Raw genomic sequence first — 21,378 nt, forward strand, 5'->3', positions numbered from 1 at the left:
GGGTTTGAAACAAAGTGCTGAAGAGGACTGCATAGAAAACAATTATTGTTTGATGTATATTCAAGGTGTTGCGTTTGAGAACTTTATTTCGTCTTCGCTCCAGGACATCGCTAAGGAGGAAAATAAGGATCCAATCTGGAAGGACATTAAGGAGAAGTGGAGGAGAAAGGAAAGCGTAGCGATTAGACAGCATTATTTAGTTCGCAATGACAGTCTTTTTAAACGAAAATCGGTCGACAACTCTGCTTGGTTAGTTTGTATTCCCGATGAGTGGGTTAATAAGCTGATTTGGTATACGCATTTCAGTTATGCACACTTTGGTCCCAGAAAATGCTTTCATAAATTACGGGAAAATTGCTACTTCAGTAATATGGAAAAACGTATTCGATCTGTTCTGGCCAAATGCAAATTATGTCAAAAGGCTAAGCCGCCAACAATTTCTCACAGAGCATCGTTGTTTCCTATCATTCCAGCGAAATTAAAGGACATGGCTGCAGTCGATTTGTTCGGTCCAGTGGTTCGTTCTACTAATGGTTTTGCATACATTTTGGTAGCAGTGGAATTGACATCAAAATATGTGTGTTTTACACCTTTACGCAAAGCAACAGCTCGTTCAGTATCTAACGCTTTCATCAAACATTTTCTTAAAGAAGTGGGTCATGTTGATAAGGTTATATCAGATAATGGATCACAGTTTCGTTCTAAAATTTGGCTTCGTACTCTACGGCGTCGTAAAATTAAACCAATTTTCATTTCACTTTTTCACCCTCAATCTAACGCTTCAGAGAGATGGATGAAGGAAATGAATAAATTGTGTCGTCTTTATTGTCATCAGAATCACAGAACGTGGGATCAGTACCTTCAGATTTTTCAAAACATTCTGAATGAACTTCCTAATGATTCAACTTCTTTACCGCCTATACTGATATTAAAAAACAAAGCACCGACAAATCGCATATCTGAAATCGTTCCTTTTCCGCCTTCACGGAAACTGCGGCATTCTGAAGTTGTCAACCTGGCTCTACAAAATATTGCATCTGCGGCTGCTAGAAGAAAGAAATCAGCAAAACGTCCTGGTCGTTTAAAAACTTTTCAGTTGGCCAAAAGGTATTAATTAAGTCTCATCGTTTGTCTCACAAAGGAACGGGCTTGTGTCGCAAATTTTTTCTGCTTTATAACGGTCCATATAGAATTCGCAAAATTATTCATGATAACACTGTCGAAGTAGAAACTCTTAAATCTCGACGCTCTAAGGGAATACATCACATATCAAACGTTAAAATTTTTGTGGAATGACATACTTTAGAGAAACTAACAGCTACATGTAAACATGCAGAGAATACAAGGATACCGCGCTGTGTTCCGGCGGCGGCACATACTCAAAGCAACAGTCAAGTCTGCGCGCCCCACAAGGCAGTCGTTGACCGCAAACAATTACTTCCTACGTCACGCGCCTACAGCTGATCGAGCGCTCAGTGCGAATGCACTGACAGCCGTAAACAAATACACAGTCTAATTTCTCCGATTAAATTCAGTTATTAACGTTCAGTATTTTTCAGGATACGGTTGTATAAAATATTTAAGAACTTCAGGTAAATTGTGTGTGTCTCCGACGTTATTGGACTTGCTATCGAGAAAATTTCAGAAAGAATGTAATTTCGAAGAAAAAAGTAATAAACTAAAAAGGTAACTATTAATTGAGTTCATTTTTCAGGTAACAAATTTCCACTTAGGTACGTACTTTAGACGTAATTTGCTGCTCGCAATTACGTGATTCATACTTTGTGCTAATTTCATGTTCTATGAATTTACTTGTGAAGCGACGTGCTTGCGTACATTTGCTGATTTTTGTCAATGTTTTATTAGTGAACAGGGTTGTTATTTGTATATATTATGCATCGCTTGGCTGCACTGCTTTTTCACTGATGTCATATTTTTCTATTATGTGCCTGCTGTGCTTATTTATTTAAATTATAATTGTCACCTGATTAATTGTGCTGATGTGGTTAGGTATGTAAGTTATACTTTGTGATTTATCTGCTTGCGCCTTCATGTTTACTTATTAAGATTACATATGAACATTTGTTTGCTTATGCTGATATGATGCTAATGACCTGTTTATTATGTTAGATAACATATTTGCTGCCTTGCTTATGGATTGCATATTTACACATTTCTGTTTTGTTGTCACAACTACTCTTTAATTTGGTATATAGAAATGCTGATATACTGTGAATGAACATAGAGTGTAGATCACACTATTGTATTAATTATAGATTGTTCACTTGGCAGAGCCTCGTTGTAAGAATTGTGCTGCATCCACTTGTTGACATTCTGTTCTCTACTGGTATATTTACTCGCTATTGCTTGTTTTGCTTACGCTCAGTGCCTTATATTTTTAAGATAAGAAAATGAACTGCTATAATTCGACATAAACGACATTAGTACAAGAAACTTCATAGAAGTCACATGAGCTGGAGGTTTTATGGAAGCTGTATAAATTTATGCTAATAGGAAGGAAGCTAACGACATGACATACCAAAACTAGGTTTAGACCATTGACAGTTATTACACTGCATTTTTCGTGAGCAATTGAAATAGGAAGTGACACTTGACACAAGAAATACTCCACATGTTTGCTTCTGTTTGCCATAATTCTTGAAGTGGTGTACACACTGTGAAATATTATGATCATTCACACTCCGTAATCGTACTTAATTACTGAGAGTTATTCGAACTAAGTCTGTTAGAGGTCATGTATGCATTTCTTTGTTTATAATTCATAATGAGTAGACGATTTGGCTCAGATGGATTACACAGAGGTTGTGTGTTGACAATGTGTCTTCGGATTGTATGGGATGATGAGGTTTGCATTAGGATTTTATCTGTACTTGTTCGAGGAGACTGACTAGAGGAAAGAGTTGTTATGGAAGTGAAATGATATTGGTGCTAAGGTTTATATGTATCGACGTATTGAAGAGGTATTATTGAGGTATTGAGATTATATGAAGTTGATGATTATTGGAGTTTTTGTGGACAAGAGGTAAGGTAAATGATATTAATGATAAGGTTTATATGTATCGACGTAAGAGGTATTATTGAAGTATTGAGATGATGTGATGCTGATGATTATTGGAGTTTTGGTGGATAAGAGATAAAGTAAGTGAGGTGCATATTTTTTTTTTTGTTGGTCTATATGGAACAAGGAGGATGAAGATAGCAGACTAGAACACTAAAGTAGAAGGAAGATTGTCTACACACACTTGTTAAATCAATAAGCAGTACATATTTTTTTTTGAGAGAGGAAGTAATTGCATATCTTGGCTCACTGACAGTTGTTCAGCAACCGTACATTTTGATCTGGCTTGTGTATTTGTAATAGTTAATATGACAATTATCTGACATCATTTGTGTGTTTGTTATGATTTGTATGTTTAGTGTAAAAGCATTTGTATGTGGATTCAAACTATTGTTCATGCCTGAACTGTCTGATTAGTGATGGTGAATATTATGAACTGTTACCTGCACCTGTTCAACATTGCTGGGTGCCACTAATGGAACTGTTTCTACTGAGTGATGTCACTTGTTGCTGTCTGCACCTACTCAACATTGCTGGGTGCCACTAATGGATTACATCTACTGACATAATGTCACTTGTTGGTGTCTGCACCTATTCAACATTGCTGGGTGCCACTGATGGACTGCTTCTACTGACATAATGTCACTTGTTGCTGTGTGTACCTGTTCAACATTGCTGGGTGCCACTGATGGACTGCTTCTACTGAAATGATGTCACTTGTTGGTGTCTGCACCCGTTCAACAATGCTGGGTGCCACTGACGGACTGTTTCTACTGACATAATGTCACTTGTTGGTGTCTGCACCTGCTCAACATTACTGGGTGCCACTAATGGAACTGCTTCTACTGAAATAATGTCAGTTGTTGGTGTCTGCACCTTTTCAACATTGCTGGGTGCAACTGATGAACTGCTTCTATTGAAATGAAGTCACTTGTTGGTGTCTGCACCTGTTCAACAATGCTGGGTGTCACTAATGGAACTGCTTCTACTGAAATGAAGTCACTTGTTGGTGTCTGCACCTACTCAACATTGCTGGGTGCCACTGATGGACTGCTTGTACTGAAATGATGTCACTTGTTGCTGTCTGCACCTGCTCAACATTGCTGGGTGCCACTGATGGACTGCTTGCACTGAAATGATGTCACTTGTTGCTGTCTGCACCTGTTCAACATTGCTGGGTGCCACTAATGGAACTGTTTCTACTAAAATGATGTCACTTGTTGGTATTTGCACCTGTTGTCCATTGCTGGGTGCTACTGCTGGAACTAATCATTGAAAGCATTTTATGTGAACATTTGTATAAACTGATTTTTTGTGTATTGTGTGAACTATTATGTAAAGTCACATGTATGAAAAGAATTTGTATTGCTTACTGTATTTTATATATTAGGTTATTGAAAGGTCAGTGCAAAGCCAAAATTTTATCTAATTATGTGATATTTACGTTGTAACCTCCCCACCGAAATTTAAAAGAAATGAAATGACAATATTATATAGAAATGGGAGCCGAGTGTAACCTCCCCACTATAATTTTAAAGAATTGACAATATTATTTAGGGATGCTAATGGACATTGCTGTAAGCGTAACCTGCCCACAATGAAATGTACTGACAATGGCAACAAAAATGTGAAATACGCAATCTGACTCGAATGTGAATCCTTCAAAAAAAATTAAAGTCCATTCAGTGATAAGGAAATTCAATTAAACCGAAACATCGGTCTTTGGCCCTGTGCAAAACAATCAGAATTAAAGTCTTACCTCAGAATAAATGGATGTCACATTTCTGCTCTTGTTGTTGCGCACCGCTTGGAAGAACTGCATTGCAAATAATAATATTCTCTTTTTTTTTGTGATTTTAGTGAAATTTTTCTTCAAAAGAAGTGGAATGAAATGGGAAGTGCAACGAAATCTTTAGTTCAATAAAAAATTAAATTTTTGAAAAATGCTTTGAAATAAAAATTATTATTGGGGGACTTGTTGGAGAATAATTACAATAAATAAAATTTTTCATTATCTAATGATTATATTAATTAACAGTATACCTTATTCACCATCTTGACCAGTGTTGCCGACCACCTACATCACACAACCGCACTGGGCTGCGACTGCTGACCGACCGCTCTGCATGACGACTATTAGCGTACTGCACGCGACGACTACTGACAGAGTACTGCTCTCAACTAGACAGAGCTACAGACTCGCAACGACTGACTGACAGACTCGCAACGACAGACTGACAGACTGAGAACCGCTCGCAACACTCGCGCGGTCAAGCGCATACTCTCTGGTCACAGATGCTACAATGCCTCGCCAACGCTGCTATGTTACATACGTGTTTCAACGTATTAATATTATCTTTTATTTTTGTCTGTATTTTTGTGGACGAATTTGGTGGTATTTTCACCACCAATGCTGGCAAAAATACCATCAAATTCTGGCCCATGGAGGAGGGGCATATGAAAGGTGGCTACACTGAGCCACTGCGCCAGAGATTGCGCCAAAGAGTATTATTCAGCCGCCTCCACTGGCAGTGCTTGGGGAGAACTCGTAGTAGTCAGTGCTTGGGGAGAACTCGTAGTAGTCAGTGCCTGTTGAGATGTGCTAGTGAAAAGTGTTTGCTGAGATGTCGTAGTGAAGAGGGCTTGTCGAGATGTGGCAGTAGTCAGTTCTTGTTGAGATGTGGTAGTAGAGAGTTGGTGTGGAGATATATTGTAATGATTAGAGTGATTTTCGTCAATATATGAAGGTAAAAGAAAAAAAAATTTCCTTTTCTTTTTATTATCTCAATGTCTTAAATAATGCGTAATTACAGGTTCAGTCAACAAAGCATCTGGCTTGTGTTCTTGTATTAGAGTGTAATTCTGGTTTTCTTGCGCAATTATAGTATTTCTAATTTTTTTTATCACGTCAGTATAAATGGTGGTTGAAATTTCTTGTCTTATTGAAGAAGAACCGTGCCAGATGTGTACGTTGAGTCATACTTCCACACACAGAACAGTTACTCTTGTGCTTGTTGTTGCGTTGGTTTTATAGTTGCTGGGGAATTAATTAATTAATTGTGTTAACGAAAATTTTCTTTCATTCTTTGATGTTGTTCTATGCAGTCAGATTGCGTAATAATACTAGTCAGGGCCAACCGTTTACGAGACACAGCGTAATCGGACATACAGATACGAAAAATTTAAAAAGTATTTTCATTTTATTTAATTAAGCCCCCATGCACTGTTGAAAGTAAAAATTTTGTCCCTCCTCGAACCCGTTAGCTGGCGGGTTGGAACTGGGATCTACATCTACATCTACACTTACACTCCACAAACCACCCAACGGTGTGTGGCGGAGGGCACTTTACGTGCCACTGTCATTACCACCCTTTCCTGTTCCAGTTGCGAATGGTTCGCGGGAAGAACGACTGCCGGAAAGCCTCCATGCGCGCTCGAATCTCTCTGATTTTATATTCGCGATCTCCCTGGGAGGTATAAGTAGGGGGAAGCAATATATTCGGTACCTCATCCAGAAACGCACCCTCTCGAAACCTGGACAGCAAGCTACACCGCGATGCAGAGCGCCTCTCTTGTAGAGTCTGCCACTTGAGTTTGCTAAACATCTCCGTTACGCTATCACGCTTACCAAATAACCCTATGACGAAACGCGCCGCTCTTCTCTGGATCTTCTCTATCTCGTCTGTCAACCCGACCTGGTACGGATCCCACACTGATGAGCAATACTCAAGTATAGGTTGAACGAGTGTTTTGTAAGCCACCTCCTTTGTTGATGCACTACATTTTCTAAGCACTCTCCCAATGAATCTCAACCTGGTACCCGTCTTACCAACAATTAATTTTATATGATCATTCCACTTCAAATCGTTCCGTACGCATACTGCCAGATATTTTACAGAAGTAACTGCTACCAGTGTTTGTTCCGCTATCATATAATCATACAATAAAGGATCGTTCTTTCTATGATTTCGCAATACATTACATTCGTCTATCTTAAGGGTCAGTTCCCACTCCCTGCACCAAGTGCCTATCCGCTACAGATCTTCCTGCATTTCGCTGCAATTTTCTAATGCTGCAACTTCTCTGTATACTACAGCATCATCCGCGAAAAGCCGCATGGAACTTCCGACACTACCTACTAGGTCATTTATAGTATTGTGAAAAGCAATGGTCCCAAAACACTCCCCTGTGGCACGCCGGAGGTTGCTTTAACGTCTGCAGACGTCTCTCCATTGAGAACAACATGCTGCGTTCGGTTTGCTAAAAACTCTTCAATCCAACCACACAGCTGGTCTGATATTCCGTAGGCTCTTACTTTGTTTATCAGGCGACAGTGCGGAACTGTATCGAACGCCTTTCGGAAGTCAAGGAAAATGGTATCTATCTGGGAGCCTGTACGTAATATTTCCTGGGTCTTATGAACAAATACAGCGAGTTGGGTCTCACACGATCGCTGTTTCCGGAATCCATGTTGATTTCTACAGAGTAGATTCTGGGTTTCCAGAAATGACATGATATGCGAGCAAAAAACATGTTCTAAAATTCTACAACAGATCGATGTCAGAGATATAGGCCTATAGTTTTGCGCATCTGCTCGACGACCCTTCTTAAAAACTGGAACTACCTGTGGTCTTTTCCAATCATTTGGAACCTTCCGTTCCTCTGGAGACTTGCGGTACACGGCTGTTAGAAGAGGCGATCTTGAACCATCAACTGAGTTACCCATCTAGAAATACTGACACTCTAAATGTCTCGTAGCAAACGAATGAAATAACAGCAAAATACAGAAACATTGGTTTCACGTCAATGAGTTTGGGATGTGCATTAATGTTAGACGTTCTTCCGAAAAGAAACTGTTACATGAAGTATTTGTTCAGTGGTAACAGAAACTTCAACAGTCAACACGTAAAATAATTACAATCTGAAATGTACTGTTCACTAAGCGCAGTATGAACACAACATAAAATCATTCGTCTTTGTTACAATAACTGTCTACCTGATGGTTTCAAAAGTTATTAGTTTGAATCAGGTAGCATCGAATACAAGTACGTGCAGTTACTGCCCTGAATAATGCTTACAGAGCAACATTTTTATAGTAGAACCATTTTACCTTCATGTACAGGAACAAAAAATTCACAACATATTTTTCCTTAGGCGATTTGGCATTGCACTCCTATAGGACGCTATATTTCAATCAGCATTTTAACTACTATTTTGTTCATTTAGCGAAGTCATCATTTCATGTTGTAATTTAGAATTATTCAGCTCATCAGGAGTACCGCTGCTAACTGTGGTGTTATGACATAGTGATACTAAACTGCTTACTCATTGCTGACTTCTGGAATTTTCGAAGCTGAGAGCTTCTTTTCTGTGGCGGGGGCATTCCCTTTCTTCTAACGCTAACGACTCCCAAGAGCTACTAGTCTCGCGGACTATGTGCCTAGAGGGAGTTGGGTTGGGTTGAGTTGGGTTGTTTTGGGGGAGGAGACCAGACAGTAAGGTCTTCGGTGTCATCGGGTTAAGGAAGTATGGGGAAGGAAGTCGGCCGTGCCCTTTCAAACGAACCATCCCGGTATTCACCTGGAGCGATTTGAGGAAAATGACGGAAAACCTAAATCAGGATGGCCGGACGCGGATTTGAGCCGTTTTCCTCCCGAATGTGAGTCCAGTGTGCTAGCCACTGCGCCACCTCGCTCGGTCCTAGAGGGAGTCTAATTGCCGTTACGTACGGAGCAGTCACGTGCAACTACTTTACGGACAAACTACTTCAAGAATTTGTTAGAAAGTATGATTCTAAGGCGAACGTATTCTGTTGTATGATAGAGTAACAGTATCTTAAGGATTCGGCTTATTCGTGGAAAGACAGCGGGATTACATACGAAATTTATGGTTGCAACAGCAGCGTCTTTGTTCAGTCAGTAACTACCATGGCGAAATGTTACTCTTGGTTCATCACTGAGGAAGGTTTCCATGATCAGTGATTACCTGTTGAGATACCGTGAAAGATGCAGCGCAGGAATGCTTACTTCCGTTTAATTTGTGAAACTAGCTCAACAGCTGATGGAAGAAGGGTTGAGCCGAGGAATTTTTAGGGAGCATGTTCGATGCTAAAAGGATAATAAATAAAGTAATATTGATTTGTGCTATTACTATATCCAAGTGATATTTTCCGCATCTTAATTGAGAGACTTTAACATTTGAAAAGTGTATGAGGCACGTATTCGTATTAGGCAAATGATCAGGTTTATTTCATAACAAAGAATGTTAACTATGTAAACGTCCCACACCATAGTATGCTAGCCGAAAAATAACTAAAATAAATACAATAACGGATAAAAAATTACAACATCAAAAAATAATTAATTTTCAGTAATGAAATATCGGAAAACACATTTGTCTAGGTAACACATTTAAGTGATTAACATTGTAAGTTCACAGGTTAATGTACGCGCGAAATAACCCATTGCAAATGTGACATGCTGGTACGTTAATAATCAGTGTAACCGCCAGAATGTTGAATGCAAGCATGCGAAAGTGCATGCCTTGTATTGTACAGGTGCCTGATGTCAGTTTGTGGGGTAGAGTTTCATGCCGCCGGCCGGGCTGGAACCGCGCAACCGCTACATAATTAAAGGGTAATTTGTTTTTCGAAATCCTGTAATTGTTTCCCATCGCGACGGAGGAGTTTGAAATTTGTCTCACGGTGCATATAGCTTTCCTCTGTAATGGTGCACAAGTGTGGCACCCTTTGACGTCACCATTTGGCTCTATAAAGCTGCTAACAGTAAGATGACTAGACGTGAAAAAAAAGGCTGGAGCTAAGAAGTTCATGTGAGATGGATGGTGAGTTAATGATGTCACACTGGCACCGGATTTCACCACAATTCAGCCCAGCATCGCAGCGGACGTGTCACAGTGTGGGAAATGCCGAGTGTCTCTGTACATATACATTTTTGTAGTGCTGAACAAAAGTGCGCGGGTGGCACCTAGAGTGTTGCGAACTCCGTCTCGTGATTACATCACAGGGGGCGCAAAACAGGAAAACACTGAAAAAGTATAGGTACACTTTGCTGCTACGGATCAAGCTCAATTTTCGAAGAATGGTTTTGAACGGTACCTAGTGGTTCCACCCTGTATACCAAGCAGAACTACTGTCGCAATACACTCGAAAGGGATGCGAACTCGTTCAGTGAGACGGCATGGCCACGATATCGTTAGGTAAGGGATGAATCGCCTGGAAGCTGCCGGCTGGGATGGCCGAGCGGCTCTAGGCGCTACAGTCCGGAACCGCGCGACCGCTACGGTTGCAGGTTCGAATCCTGCCTCGAACATGGATGTGTGTGATGTCCTTAGGTTAATTAGGTTTAAGTAGTTGTAAGTTCTATGGGACTGATGACCTTAGAAGTTAAGTCCCATAGTGCTCAGAGCCACTTGAACCATTTTTGAGTTTGATGCCTTTTGCTCTTGGTTGACCAGTACATCGACGGTTAATGCTGGTTGTCGATGACGCTGGAGTTATCATCCGATGAGAGCCTTAATCCTCGATTGGAGACACACCTGGCGATCGAGTAAGCCAAGGCAACATGTCAACACTGTGTAGAGCACATTGGGTTACAACAGCAGTGTGTGGCTTAGCGTTATTCTGTTAGAAAACATCTCCTGTAATGCTGTTGATGAATGGCAGCACAACAGGTCGATTCACCAAACTGGCGTATAGATTTGCTATCCGGGTGCATAGGATAACCACGACACTGCTCCTGCTGTCATACGAAATCATCCCCCACACCTAACCCCAGGTGTAGGACCAGTGTGTCTAGCATGTAGTCAGGTTGGTTGCAGGCCCTCAACTGACGTCCTTCTAACCAACACTCGGCCATCATTGGCATCGAGGCAGAAACAGGTTTCATCAGAAAACACAACAGACCTCTATCCTGCCGTCCAATGACCTCTTGCTTGACACCACTGGAGTCGCAAATTGCTGTAGTTTAGTATCAATGCAATGCACGCTACAGGGCGTTTGGCTCGAAGCTGTCCTTGAACTAATCGATTTGTAACAATTCTTGCGTCATTATGTGCCAACTACAGCTCAAGTTGCTGCTGCACTTGCAGTACGACGAGCCAGAGCCGTATGCAAAACGAGGAAGAGGAAGACCGGACTGCAGTTCCTTCTCTAAATCCTAGCACGAACGAAAAAAATGGCTGACATCGAAATAAGTGTCCAAGGAATAGAAATGCAACTGATATCTCTCAACAGAGGAAAGTTCACTGGACCTGACGGGATACCAATTCGATTCTACACAGAGTACGCGAAATAACTTGCCCCCCCCCCCCTTCTAACAGCCGTCTAGAGGAACGGAAGGTTCCAAATGATTGGAAAAGAGCACAGGTAGTTCCAGTTTTTAAGAAGGGTCGCCGAGCAGATGCGCAAAACTATAGGCCTATATCTCTGACGTCGATCTGTTGTAGAATTTTAGAACGCGTTTTTTGCTCGCGTGTCATGTCATTTCTGGAAACCCAGAATCTACTCTGTAGGAATCAACATGGATTCCGGAAACAACGATCGTGTGAGACCCAACTCTCCTTATTTGTTCGTGAGACCCAGAAAATATTAGATACAGGCTCCCAGGTAGATACCATTTTCCTTGACTTCCGGAAGGCGTTCGATTCAGTTCCGCACTGTCGCCTCATAAACAAAGTAAGAGCCTACGGAATATCAGACCAGCTGTGTGGCTGGATTGAAGAGTTTTTAGCAAACAGAACGCAGCATGTTGTTCTCCTTGGAGAGACGTTAAAGTAACCTCTCGCGTGCCACATGGGAGTGATATGGGACCATTCCTTTTTATAATATATATAAATGAGCTAGTAGATAGTGTCCATGCGGTTTTTCGCGGATGATGCTGTAGTATACAAAGAAGTGGCAGCATTAGAAAATTGCAGCGAAATGCAGGAAGATTGCAGTGGATAGGCACTTAGTGCTGGGAGTGGCAACTGACCCTTAACATAGACAAATGTAATGTATTGCGAATACATAGAAAGATGGATCCTTAATTGTATGATTATATGATATCGGAACAAACACTGGTAGCAGTTACTTCTGTGAAATATCTGGGAGTATGAGTGCGGAACGATTTGAAGTGGAATGATCATATAAAATTAATTGTTGATAAGGCGGGTACCAGGTTGAGATTTATTGGGAGAGTCCTTAGAAACTGTAGTCCTTCAACAAAGGAGGTGGCCTACAAAACACTCGTTCGAGCGCCGCGTTTCGTCAGAGGGTTATTTGGTAAGCGTGATAGTGTTACAGAGATGTTTAGCAAACTCAAGTGGCAGACTCTGCAAGAGAGGCGCTCTGCATCGCGGTGTAGCTTGCTGTCCAGGTTTCGAGAGGGTGCGTTTCTGGATGAGGTATCGAATGTATTGCTTCCCCCTACTTATATCTCCCGAGGAGATCACGGATGTAAAATTAGAGAGATTCGAGCGCGCACGGAGGCTTTCCAGCAGTCGTTCTTCCCGCGAACCATACGCGACTGGAACAGGAAAGGGAGGTAATGCAGTGGCACGTAAAGTGCCCTCCGCCACACACCGTTGGGTGGTTTGCGGAGTATAAATGTAGATGTAGATGTAGATGACATGTGCTTCCCTCCCGGTAGTGCCAAGTGGCGATGCAGAGCCCTGCCTTCTTGCGACCGTACATTCTCGTGACCTCCAGTGCCAGTACTCATCTACAGGGGCTACAATCCTGGCACGTCTACCTGCAGTTCCGCAGAAGAACATCCGGCTTCTCTGGCTCTGTTACACGACCTCGTTCAAACTCAGTGAGGTGCTGATAATGGCGTTTTTCTCTCCTTAAGGACATTCTTGACTAACATCAAGTCATCACGTCCAATCTCAATCGTAACTAACGCTCATGACTGCTACAGCTTGTATTTCAAACAAACGCGATTTTTATGCTCATAGTGGGACTACTAGCGCCACTCTTACGCGAGTGGCACGAAACTACATCTACATTTACAACTACATCTACATCTACATGGATACTCTGCAAATCACATTTGAGCGCCTGGCAGAGTGTTCATCGAACCACCTTCACAATTCTCTATTATTCCAGTCTCGTATAGCGAGCGGAAAGAATGAACACCTATATCTTTCCGTACGAGCTTTGATTTCCCTTACTTTACCGTGGTGATCGTTCCTCCATATGTAGGTGGGTGTCAACAAAATATTTTCGCATTCGGAGGAGAAAGTTGGTGATTGGAATTTCGTGAGAAGACTCCGTCGCAAGGAGGAACGCCTTTATTTTAATGATTTCCAGCCCAAATCCTGTATCATTTCTGTGACACTCTCTCCAATATTTAGCGATAATACAAAACGTGCTGCCTATCTTTGAACTTTTTCAATGCACTCCGTGAGTCCTCTCTGCTAAGGGCTCCACACCGCGCAGCAGTATTCTAAAAGAGGACGGACAAGCGTAGTGTAGGCAGTCTGCTTAGTAGGTCTGTTACATTTTCTAAGTGTCCTGCCAATAAGACGCAGCCTTTGGTTAGCCTTCCCCACAACATTTTCTATGTGTTCCTTCCAATTTAATTTGTTCGTAATTGTAATACCTAGGTATTTAGTTGAATTTACGGCTTTTAGATTAGACTGATTAATCGTGTAACCGAAGTTTAACGAGTTTCTTTTAGCACTCATGTGGATGACCTCACACTTTTCGTTATTTAGGGTCAACTGCAAATTTTCGCACCATTGAGATATCTTTTCTAAATCATTTTGCAATTTGTTTTGTTCTTCTGATGACTTTATTAGTCGATAAACGACAGCGTCATCTGCAAACAACCGAAGACGGCTGCTCAGATTGTCTCCCAAATCGTTTATGTAGATACGGAACAGCAAAGGTCCTCTAACACTACCTTTGGGAACGCCAGAAATCACTTCTGTTTTTCTACATGTCTTTGTAGTGTTGGCAGAAGAGCCAACACTGTTTTTCTAGAGGAGGCCGAAATGCACGCGTTGAATTACACGCTGACTGGCGTGAGGTCTGGAACAGGACAATATCTCGAGAATTCCAGATAAAGTACGTAGTTGATATAAGACTTAATCCACAATTGTAGAACATCGCTCTTGATGATACATGCTTGACATAATAAACATCAATTGAATACGGCACCTTCCTAGGTCGTAGCAAATGTAGCTGAAGGCTATGCAAACTATCGTCTCGGCAAATGAGAGCGTAGTTGTCAGTGAACCATTGCTTGCAAAGTCGGCTGTACAACTGGGGCGAGTGCCAGGACGTCTCTCTAGACTTGCCGTGTGGTGGCGCTCGGTCTGCAATCACTGACAGTGGCGACACGCGGGTCCGACGTATACTAATGGGCCGCGGCCGATTTAAAGGCTACCACCTAGCAAGTGTGGTGTCTGGCGGTAACACCACAGTCTTCCCGTCAATTACTGCGATCTGTGACTTCTCTGACAGGAAATCGCAAATCCGGCCACATTACTTAGACGATATTCCATAAGCACGCAGTTTTACTACGAGCCGCTTGGGTGGTACAATGTCAAAAGCCTTCCGGAAATCCAAGAATACGGAATCGATCTGAAATCCCTTGTCAATAGCACTCAGCACTTCATGTGAATAAAGAGCTAGTTATGTTTCACAGGAACGATGTTTTCTAAACCCATGTTGACTGTGTGTCAATAGACCGTTTTCTTCGAGGTAATTCATAAAGTTCGAACACAATATATGTTCTAAAATCCTGCTGCATATCGACGTTAACGGTATGGGCCTGTAATTTAGTGGATTACTCCTACTTAGCTTTTCTTGAATATTGGTGCGACCTGTCTGGAACAGAAATAATTTTTCAGGTGTAGAAATAAACTTTCGTTTATGTCGCAAAACTCCTTCTTGGTGTTGCGATTTCTTTGCCGTCAGTGTATAACTGAGCTTTACATTTGGGATACTACTCTGGGACTACTTCTTCCTGAGCGAGGAATAATGATTCGAAACACAATAATGAGAAATAAGTAAAAAAACAGAGCCGCAGGTCAACTTGCAGAGAGTGTAAAAAATTGTATCATGGCCGAGAAAACCGTGTATGAAGCGGAAATCTATTGTATCTTGGAGCGGTTCGAAACGACCACGTCTACGAAACAAGGGAACGGTGCCGTCTGGAACGACACACCACGGCACAGCAAACAGCAGACGGAGAAGCAAACGAACGGATGAACGATTCAATTAAAGACCAAGTACAATATTATTAGTGACGTGATTTAATGCCTAACATGTTTCGTTTAGTTCGCCAGCGATGCTCTACCATTCTTTGTATTGCACACTGTGACTGCAATCGTCTCCACGTTTAAATTGGAGGGTATTTTTCTATTATTTCATAGAACTTTCTGTACACTCTAAATCATCTCCCATTTTGGCACTTGAAATTAATGGAAACTGCAGCGCGCCGCTTGGACGTCTGCACGACGCATGCCTTGGGTGCGTTACTCGTGGCGATAAACGAACGTGGCGCGGACCACGAAGCGACGCGTCCCCACCGCGCCAGTTGTGTGTGAATAGCTTCATTTGTTAACATGGAGGTGGCGCGAAACAGCGTCGCGTCCATGCCATACGTCCGCGCCACGCCGCTTCTGTGTCAATTAGGCCTAAGTGTCACAAGAATGTCAATTGTGTGTTGCTTGAATTGCTGCTGCAAACGAAAAAAAAAAAAAAAATGGTTCAGATGGCTCTGATCACTATGGGACTCAACATCTGAGGTCATCAGTCCCCTAGAACTTAGAACTACTTAAACCTAACTAACCTAAGGACATCACACACATCTATGCAGGATTCGAACTTGCGACCGTACCAGTCGCGCGGTTCCGGACTGAAGCGCCTAGAACCACTCGGCCACCGCGGCCGGCTGTAAACAAAACTTTTGAATTATTTGGCGTGTGACGAACTTTTTGTGGAGAAAGTTAGTTAAACTTGTGTCTTGAATTTTTGATTTCACGTGTAAGATGTTGTGTGCCTACATGTACATCCATATGATTACTCTGCACTTAACACTTAAGTGCCTGGCGAGGGCCTCTAAAGGAGGAAGAACTGATATTTATGGAAGCTCATTTTGATAAAGAGGGAGAATACGAGAGTGCAGGGTTTAGAGGTTACGGTTTCGAAGGTGTGACTAAGGGAGAATGTGTAGACATGGAACTAACGACGGAATTAAGCTTGAGTGAAACTTCAACGCTACAGACACAAGAAGAGAAAGAACCAGAGGGGACCCTTCCTAGCAGTAAAGCCGAGCATCCGCCGCCTGCAATTATCAGTCTGCCGAATGTATGACGATCTTCAATAAAAATTTTGAAGGCCAAGAAAATGTCATGAAAGGAAGTCAAGAGGAAACCACCAAAGAAATAATGAAGTAAAGAACGAATTAAAAAGAAAATTAAATTCGCATGTGCAACAAAACCATATTTTGCTACTGTAGAACCATTTACTTATTTTCGAGAGACAAATTAATTTATTGCGTTTTGCACAACTATACGTTCACATAATTCGTGTCTTCTTACCTGTGCTACAGCGTACTGCAGAGAGACTTTGTCCTTTTGAAAGAGGTGCTTTTATAACTTGTCTTGATCCATCACATCACTTGTAGGGTTTAGTGTGAGAGCTATGAATGTATGATGTCTCTGTCCTGCACACAGTAATTTCTCATGTTATTCGAAAAAATAAGTTTATTTTTAAATGTTCAACTAGCCCCTTCGTATTATCTGATGACCCTCTTCACAGGGTAATTATTGTGCAGTGGGAATTATACGAACGTTTAAACACGATGAATAAGACAAGAACAAAAAGTAAATAGATACTGGTATACCTGACGCCTAATTTGTGTAGTGTGGGTCGTAATGATGAAATATCTAATGAGATATTTTCTCTGATTAATGGACTAATGACCATAATTTCGGCGCTCTTTATGTATTACGTTAACTTTATATATTAGTCTCCTGACATAAAATTATATGAATGTAAAATTTCCTTCTCCTTCTTCCACATCTTTTCTGGAGCAGAGAAACCTTGGGTAGTATATGTATCTGTGTTTCTCCCCTCCTTCTGTATTCCCTTCACTGTACGATGGAAAATGCCAATAGCTGCTGCCACCTTCTCTAGCACTCTTTCTAATGGGATTTTTACTCCCTCATCAGCTATAAAATTTTATGACGTTGCACACCAGCTTCCATACCTGGCTATGAATCGCTTTCCCTGCACGTACCGTGTGAAGGGCAGCACTGTCATGCTATGAAAAACAGAGACGAGAATGAGAGTACTCGAGGTTAGGTTAGGTTGAAGTACGGTGGTCGGCAGGCAACAGGCAGCTGATGACTGGCTCAACCATTCTCAAGTAACAAAGCACACAGCTCAGCAGGCGAAACGCAACCTTCATAACAAACGAACGGACTCGCCCGGCGGCTAGCACAAGAACACGCCTCTGCACCGGGGCCACTCTATTTTGGTGAGCTCTGTCTGCAGTTGGCAATGAGGCAGTTGTCGTCGATAATAGTACATGTGGTTAACATAAAAGAAATAAAACCTGGCATACTGAGAGTTCAAGTCATATCGATCAAACAACTATTCTTCGGCAATCTGTGCTGGAAGCTAATCTTGTAACTGATTGCAAGGTAAATCAACTAGAACATGTCACGTTCAGGAACCATTTACTGCATCTACTAAAATGAGAAGGGATGGACCAACTTAACACAGTTTAAAAGTGTGCCTGAAAAAAAAAATTCTGACTGGAGTAATAACCCTTATCACTACAGCAAAGCAACAAAACGAAAATAGAACTATTTCTCAAACAAGTTGTTCGATATTCTTCGTTTAATATGCGCTAGAAGAAAATCAGTAAGAATGAATTGACTCTTGGTTCTTTAAAATGGAAAAAAAGTTCGTAAGTTCAAATGCGGATATGGTACAAAATTAGTAACTTTGTTAAAGCTTTTAAGACAACATTAATTCCTCCAATTTTTTTGTATTTTGCTCTCAGTCAACGATATAAAAAAGTAATCATCCTGGAGCTAATGACTTCAACAACGCTAAGTAAAAAAATAAACTAAATACACATGGGTTACAATTACGAATAACTTAGACTGGAGCAATCACATACATAATGTTGGAGGAAAGGCAACAAAAGACTGCGATTTAGTGGCAGCATACACTCCTGGCCAATAAAATAGCTACACCAAAAAGAAATGCAGATGATAAACGGGTATTCATTGGATAAATATATTATACTAGAACTGACATGTGATTACATTTTCACGCAGTTTGGGTGCATAGATCCTGAGAAATAAGTACCGAGAACAACCCCCTCTGGCCGTAATAACGGCCTTGATACGCCTGGGCATTGAGTCAAGCAGAGCTTGGATGGCGTGTACAGGTACAGCTGCCCATGCAGCTTCAACACGATACCACAGTTCATCAAGAGTAGTGACTGGCATATTGTGACGAGCCAGTTGCTCGGCCACCATTGACCAGACGTTTTCAATTGATGAGAGATCTGGAGAATGTGCTGGCCAGGGCAGCAGTCGAACATGTTCTGTATCCAGAAGAGCCCGTACAGGATTTACAACATGGAGTCGCGCATTATCCTGCTGAAATGTAGGATTTCGCAGGGATCGAATGAAGGGTAGAGCCACGAGTCCTAACGCATCTGAAATATAACGTCCACTGTTCAAAGTGCCGTCAATGCGAACAAGAGGTGACCGAGACTTGTAACCAACGGCACCCCATACCATCACGCCGGGTGATACGCCAGTATGGCGATGACAAATACACGCTTCCAATGTGCGTTCACCGCGATGTCGCCAAACACGGATGCGACCATCATGATGCTGTAAACAGAACCTGGATTCATCCGAAAAAATGACGTTTTGCCATTCGTGCACCCAAATTCGTCGCTGATTACATCATCGCAGGTGCTACTGTCTGTGGTGCAGCGTCAAGGGTAACTGCAGCCATGGCCTCCGAGCTGATAGTCCATGCTGCTGGAAACGTCGTCGAACTGTTGGTGCAGATGGTTGTTGTCTTGCAAACGTCTCCATCTGTTGACTCAGGGATCGAGACGTGGCTGCACGATCCGTAACAGCCATCCGGATAAGATGCCTGTCATCTCGACTGCTAGTGATACGAGGCCGTTGGGATCCAACACGGCGTTCCGTATTACCCCCATGAACCCACCGATTCCATATTCTGCTAACAGTCATTGGATCTCGACCAATGGGAGCAGCAATGTCGCGATACGATAAAGCGCAATCTCGATAGGCTACAATCCGACCTTTATCAAAGTCGGAAACGTGATGGTACGCATTTCTCCTCCTTACACGAGGCATCACAACAACGTTTCAGCAGGCAACGCCGATCAACTGCTGCTTGTGTATGAGAAATCGGTTGGAAACTTTCCTCATTTAAGCACGTTGTAGGTGTCGCCACCGGCGCCAACCTTGTGTGAATGCACTGAAAAGCTAATCATTTGCATATCACAGGATCTTCTTCCTGTCGGTTAAATTTCGCGTCTGTAGCACGTCACCTTCGTGGTGTAGCAATTTTAATGGCCAGTAGTGTACTTAGAAGATCTAACAGGTCTACTGAAGAAACTGCCTGCGCTACACGGGTCCATTATCTTCTGAAGAACTGCTGTGCGGTGTGATATCCGCATCAGATATTATTGGCGGAGGAAATCAAAGTTCAAAGAAGGGGAGCTCGTTTTGTATTATCGCAAGCAGAAGAGAGAGAGAGAGAGAGAGAGAGAGAGAGAGTTACAGGTACGATACACGCGTTGGGACAGAAGTCATTAAGACAAAGGCGATTCTCGTTGCGAAAGGATCTTTTCACGAAATTTCAGTCACCAACTTACCCCTTCGAATGCGAAAATATTTTGTTTGTATCTATCTACGCAGGAAGAAATGGCCGTTATAATGAGATAAGATAAATTGGAGCCTGCACGGAATGATTTAAGTGTTCGTTTTCCCTTCGCTGTTAGGGAATGGAACTGTAGAGAAATAGCTTGAAGCTGGTTCGCTGAACCCTCTGCCAGGCACTTGATTGTGCGTAGCAGAGTTTTCACGTAGACGTAGATGAAAGAGAAACTTTAAGGGTAAATAATATAACTCGTATTGTTGCTTATATTTTGAGTTTTGAATGAAGTGTGTTTGGTAATTTAACCCTGAAACAAATATCAGAAAAGAGTACATGTTCCTGTTAAGGCTTTAGGTAACAGAGATCCAGACTGATTTTTCCTTGAGAAAAGTAATATTTCCATCTGAGTGTTTTGAGTAACATGCACTGTTTCTGCATCTGGGAGCGAAGGCCCCATACGATAATATTTAGGGAGGCGGCTAGATCTGGGTATATGGAGTATTTTTAATAATTTTGAAGACGAATGGCGAATTTAAGTAGCCATAAAAAACTCCATCCGACCTCGTTAAAAATATGCGTAAAATCGACTTTTAAATCATATTCTTGGTATAAAAACGTCTGACCATACTATATTTTTTCTTTTCCCTTTAAACTGGGTGGTGTGGGGGGGGGGGGGGGCAGCGGCCCACCCTTGCTCCCGCCCTAGTCTGGGAGTGACCGGCATGCTTTGCGTGTTAGATTTCGTGTAAGAGACTGTTGACTTGCAAACGATTGTTGTTCGTTGCTGATTGTTACGCGAAGCACAATACCTGCAAAACGTGCCAAGCGTGAGACTTGAAATCACTTGGCGAAACCTATAGGAAAGCTCACAATCCAAAATTTGGTGGCAAAATGGCAAAAAATGAGCTCTATACTGAAAAGAAATAAAAAGAATTTGAATCCGAAAAACCAAGAACACATTGCTACATCAAGTCAATGACGTAATCATTTGCCTCTGTCTTCAAGAGTCTGCCAATTCAGATTTATCAGGATTTGTTCAAAATCTGGGCAACCACAGCCATGATAAATTATAGTGAGAAACAAACCGCTTCAGCTGTAAAATCCTTTCGTTCGTAGGCGCTACCCGTTTCACAGCACTTTATTCTTAGGCAGTAACGCTTTCACAGCACTTAACAGCTGCAGGTGCATATTGCAGTCCTGAAGATGAAACTGTAAGTGCTGTGAAACTGGTAGTACTGAAGAATAAAAGGATTTAATAGCTGAAGCAGTTTTATATCTCAACATTTTCAACATTCTCTGTGACCACTCGTACCTGTAAGCATATAGCTGAGGACTGCGTCTATAGCCTCCTACATAAGGAATATAAGGAGTTTATAATTGGTGAGTGTGGGGTAAATGCTTT

Source organism: Schistocerca piceifrons, chromosome 6, assembly GCF_021461385.2.
Source record: "Schistocerca piceifrons isolate TAMUIC-IGC-003096 chromosome 6, iqSchPice1.1, whole genome shotgun sequence".
Classification (NCBI taxonomy): Eukaryota; Metazoa; Arthropoda; class Insecta; order Orthoptera; family Acrididae; genus Schistocerca; species Schistocerca piceifrons.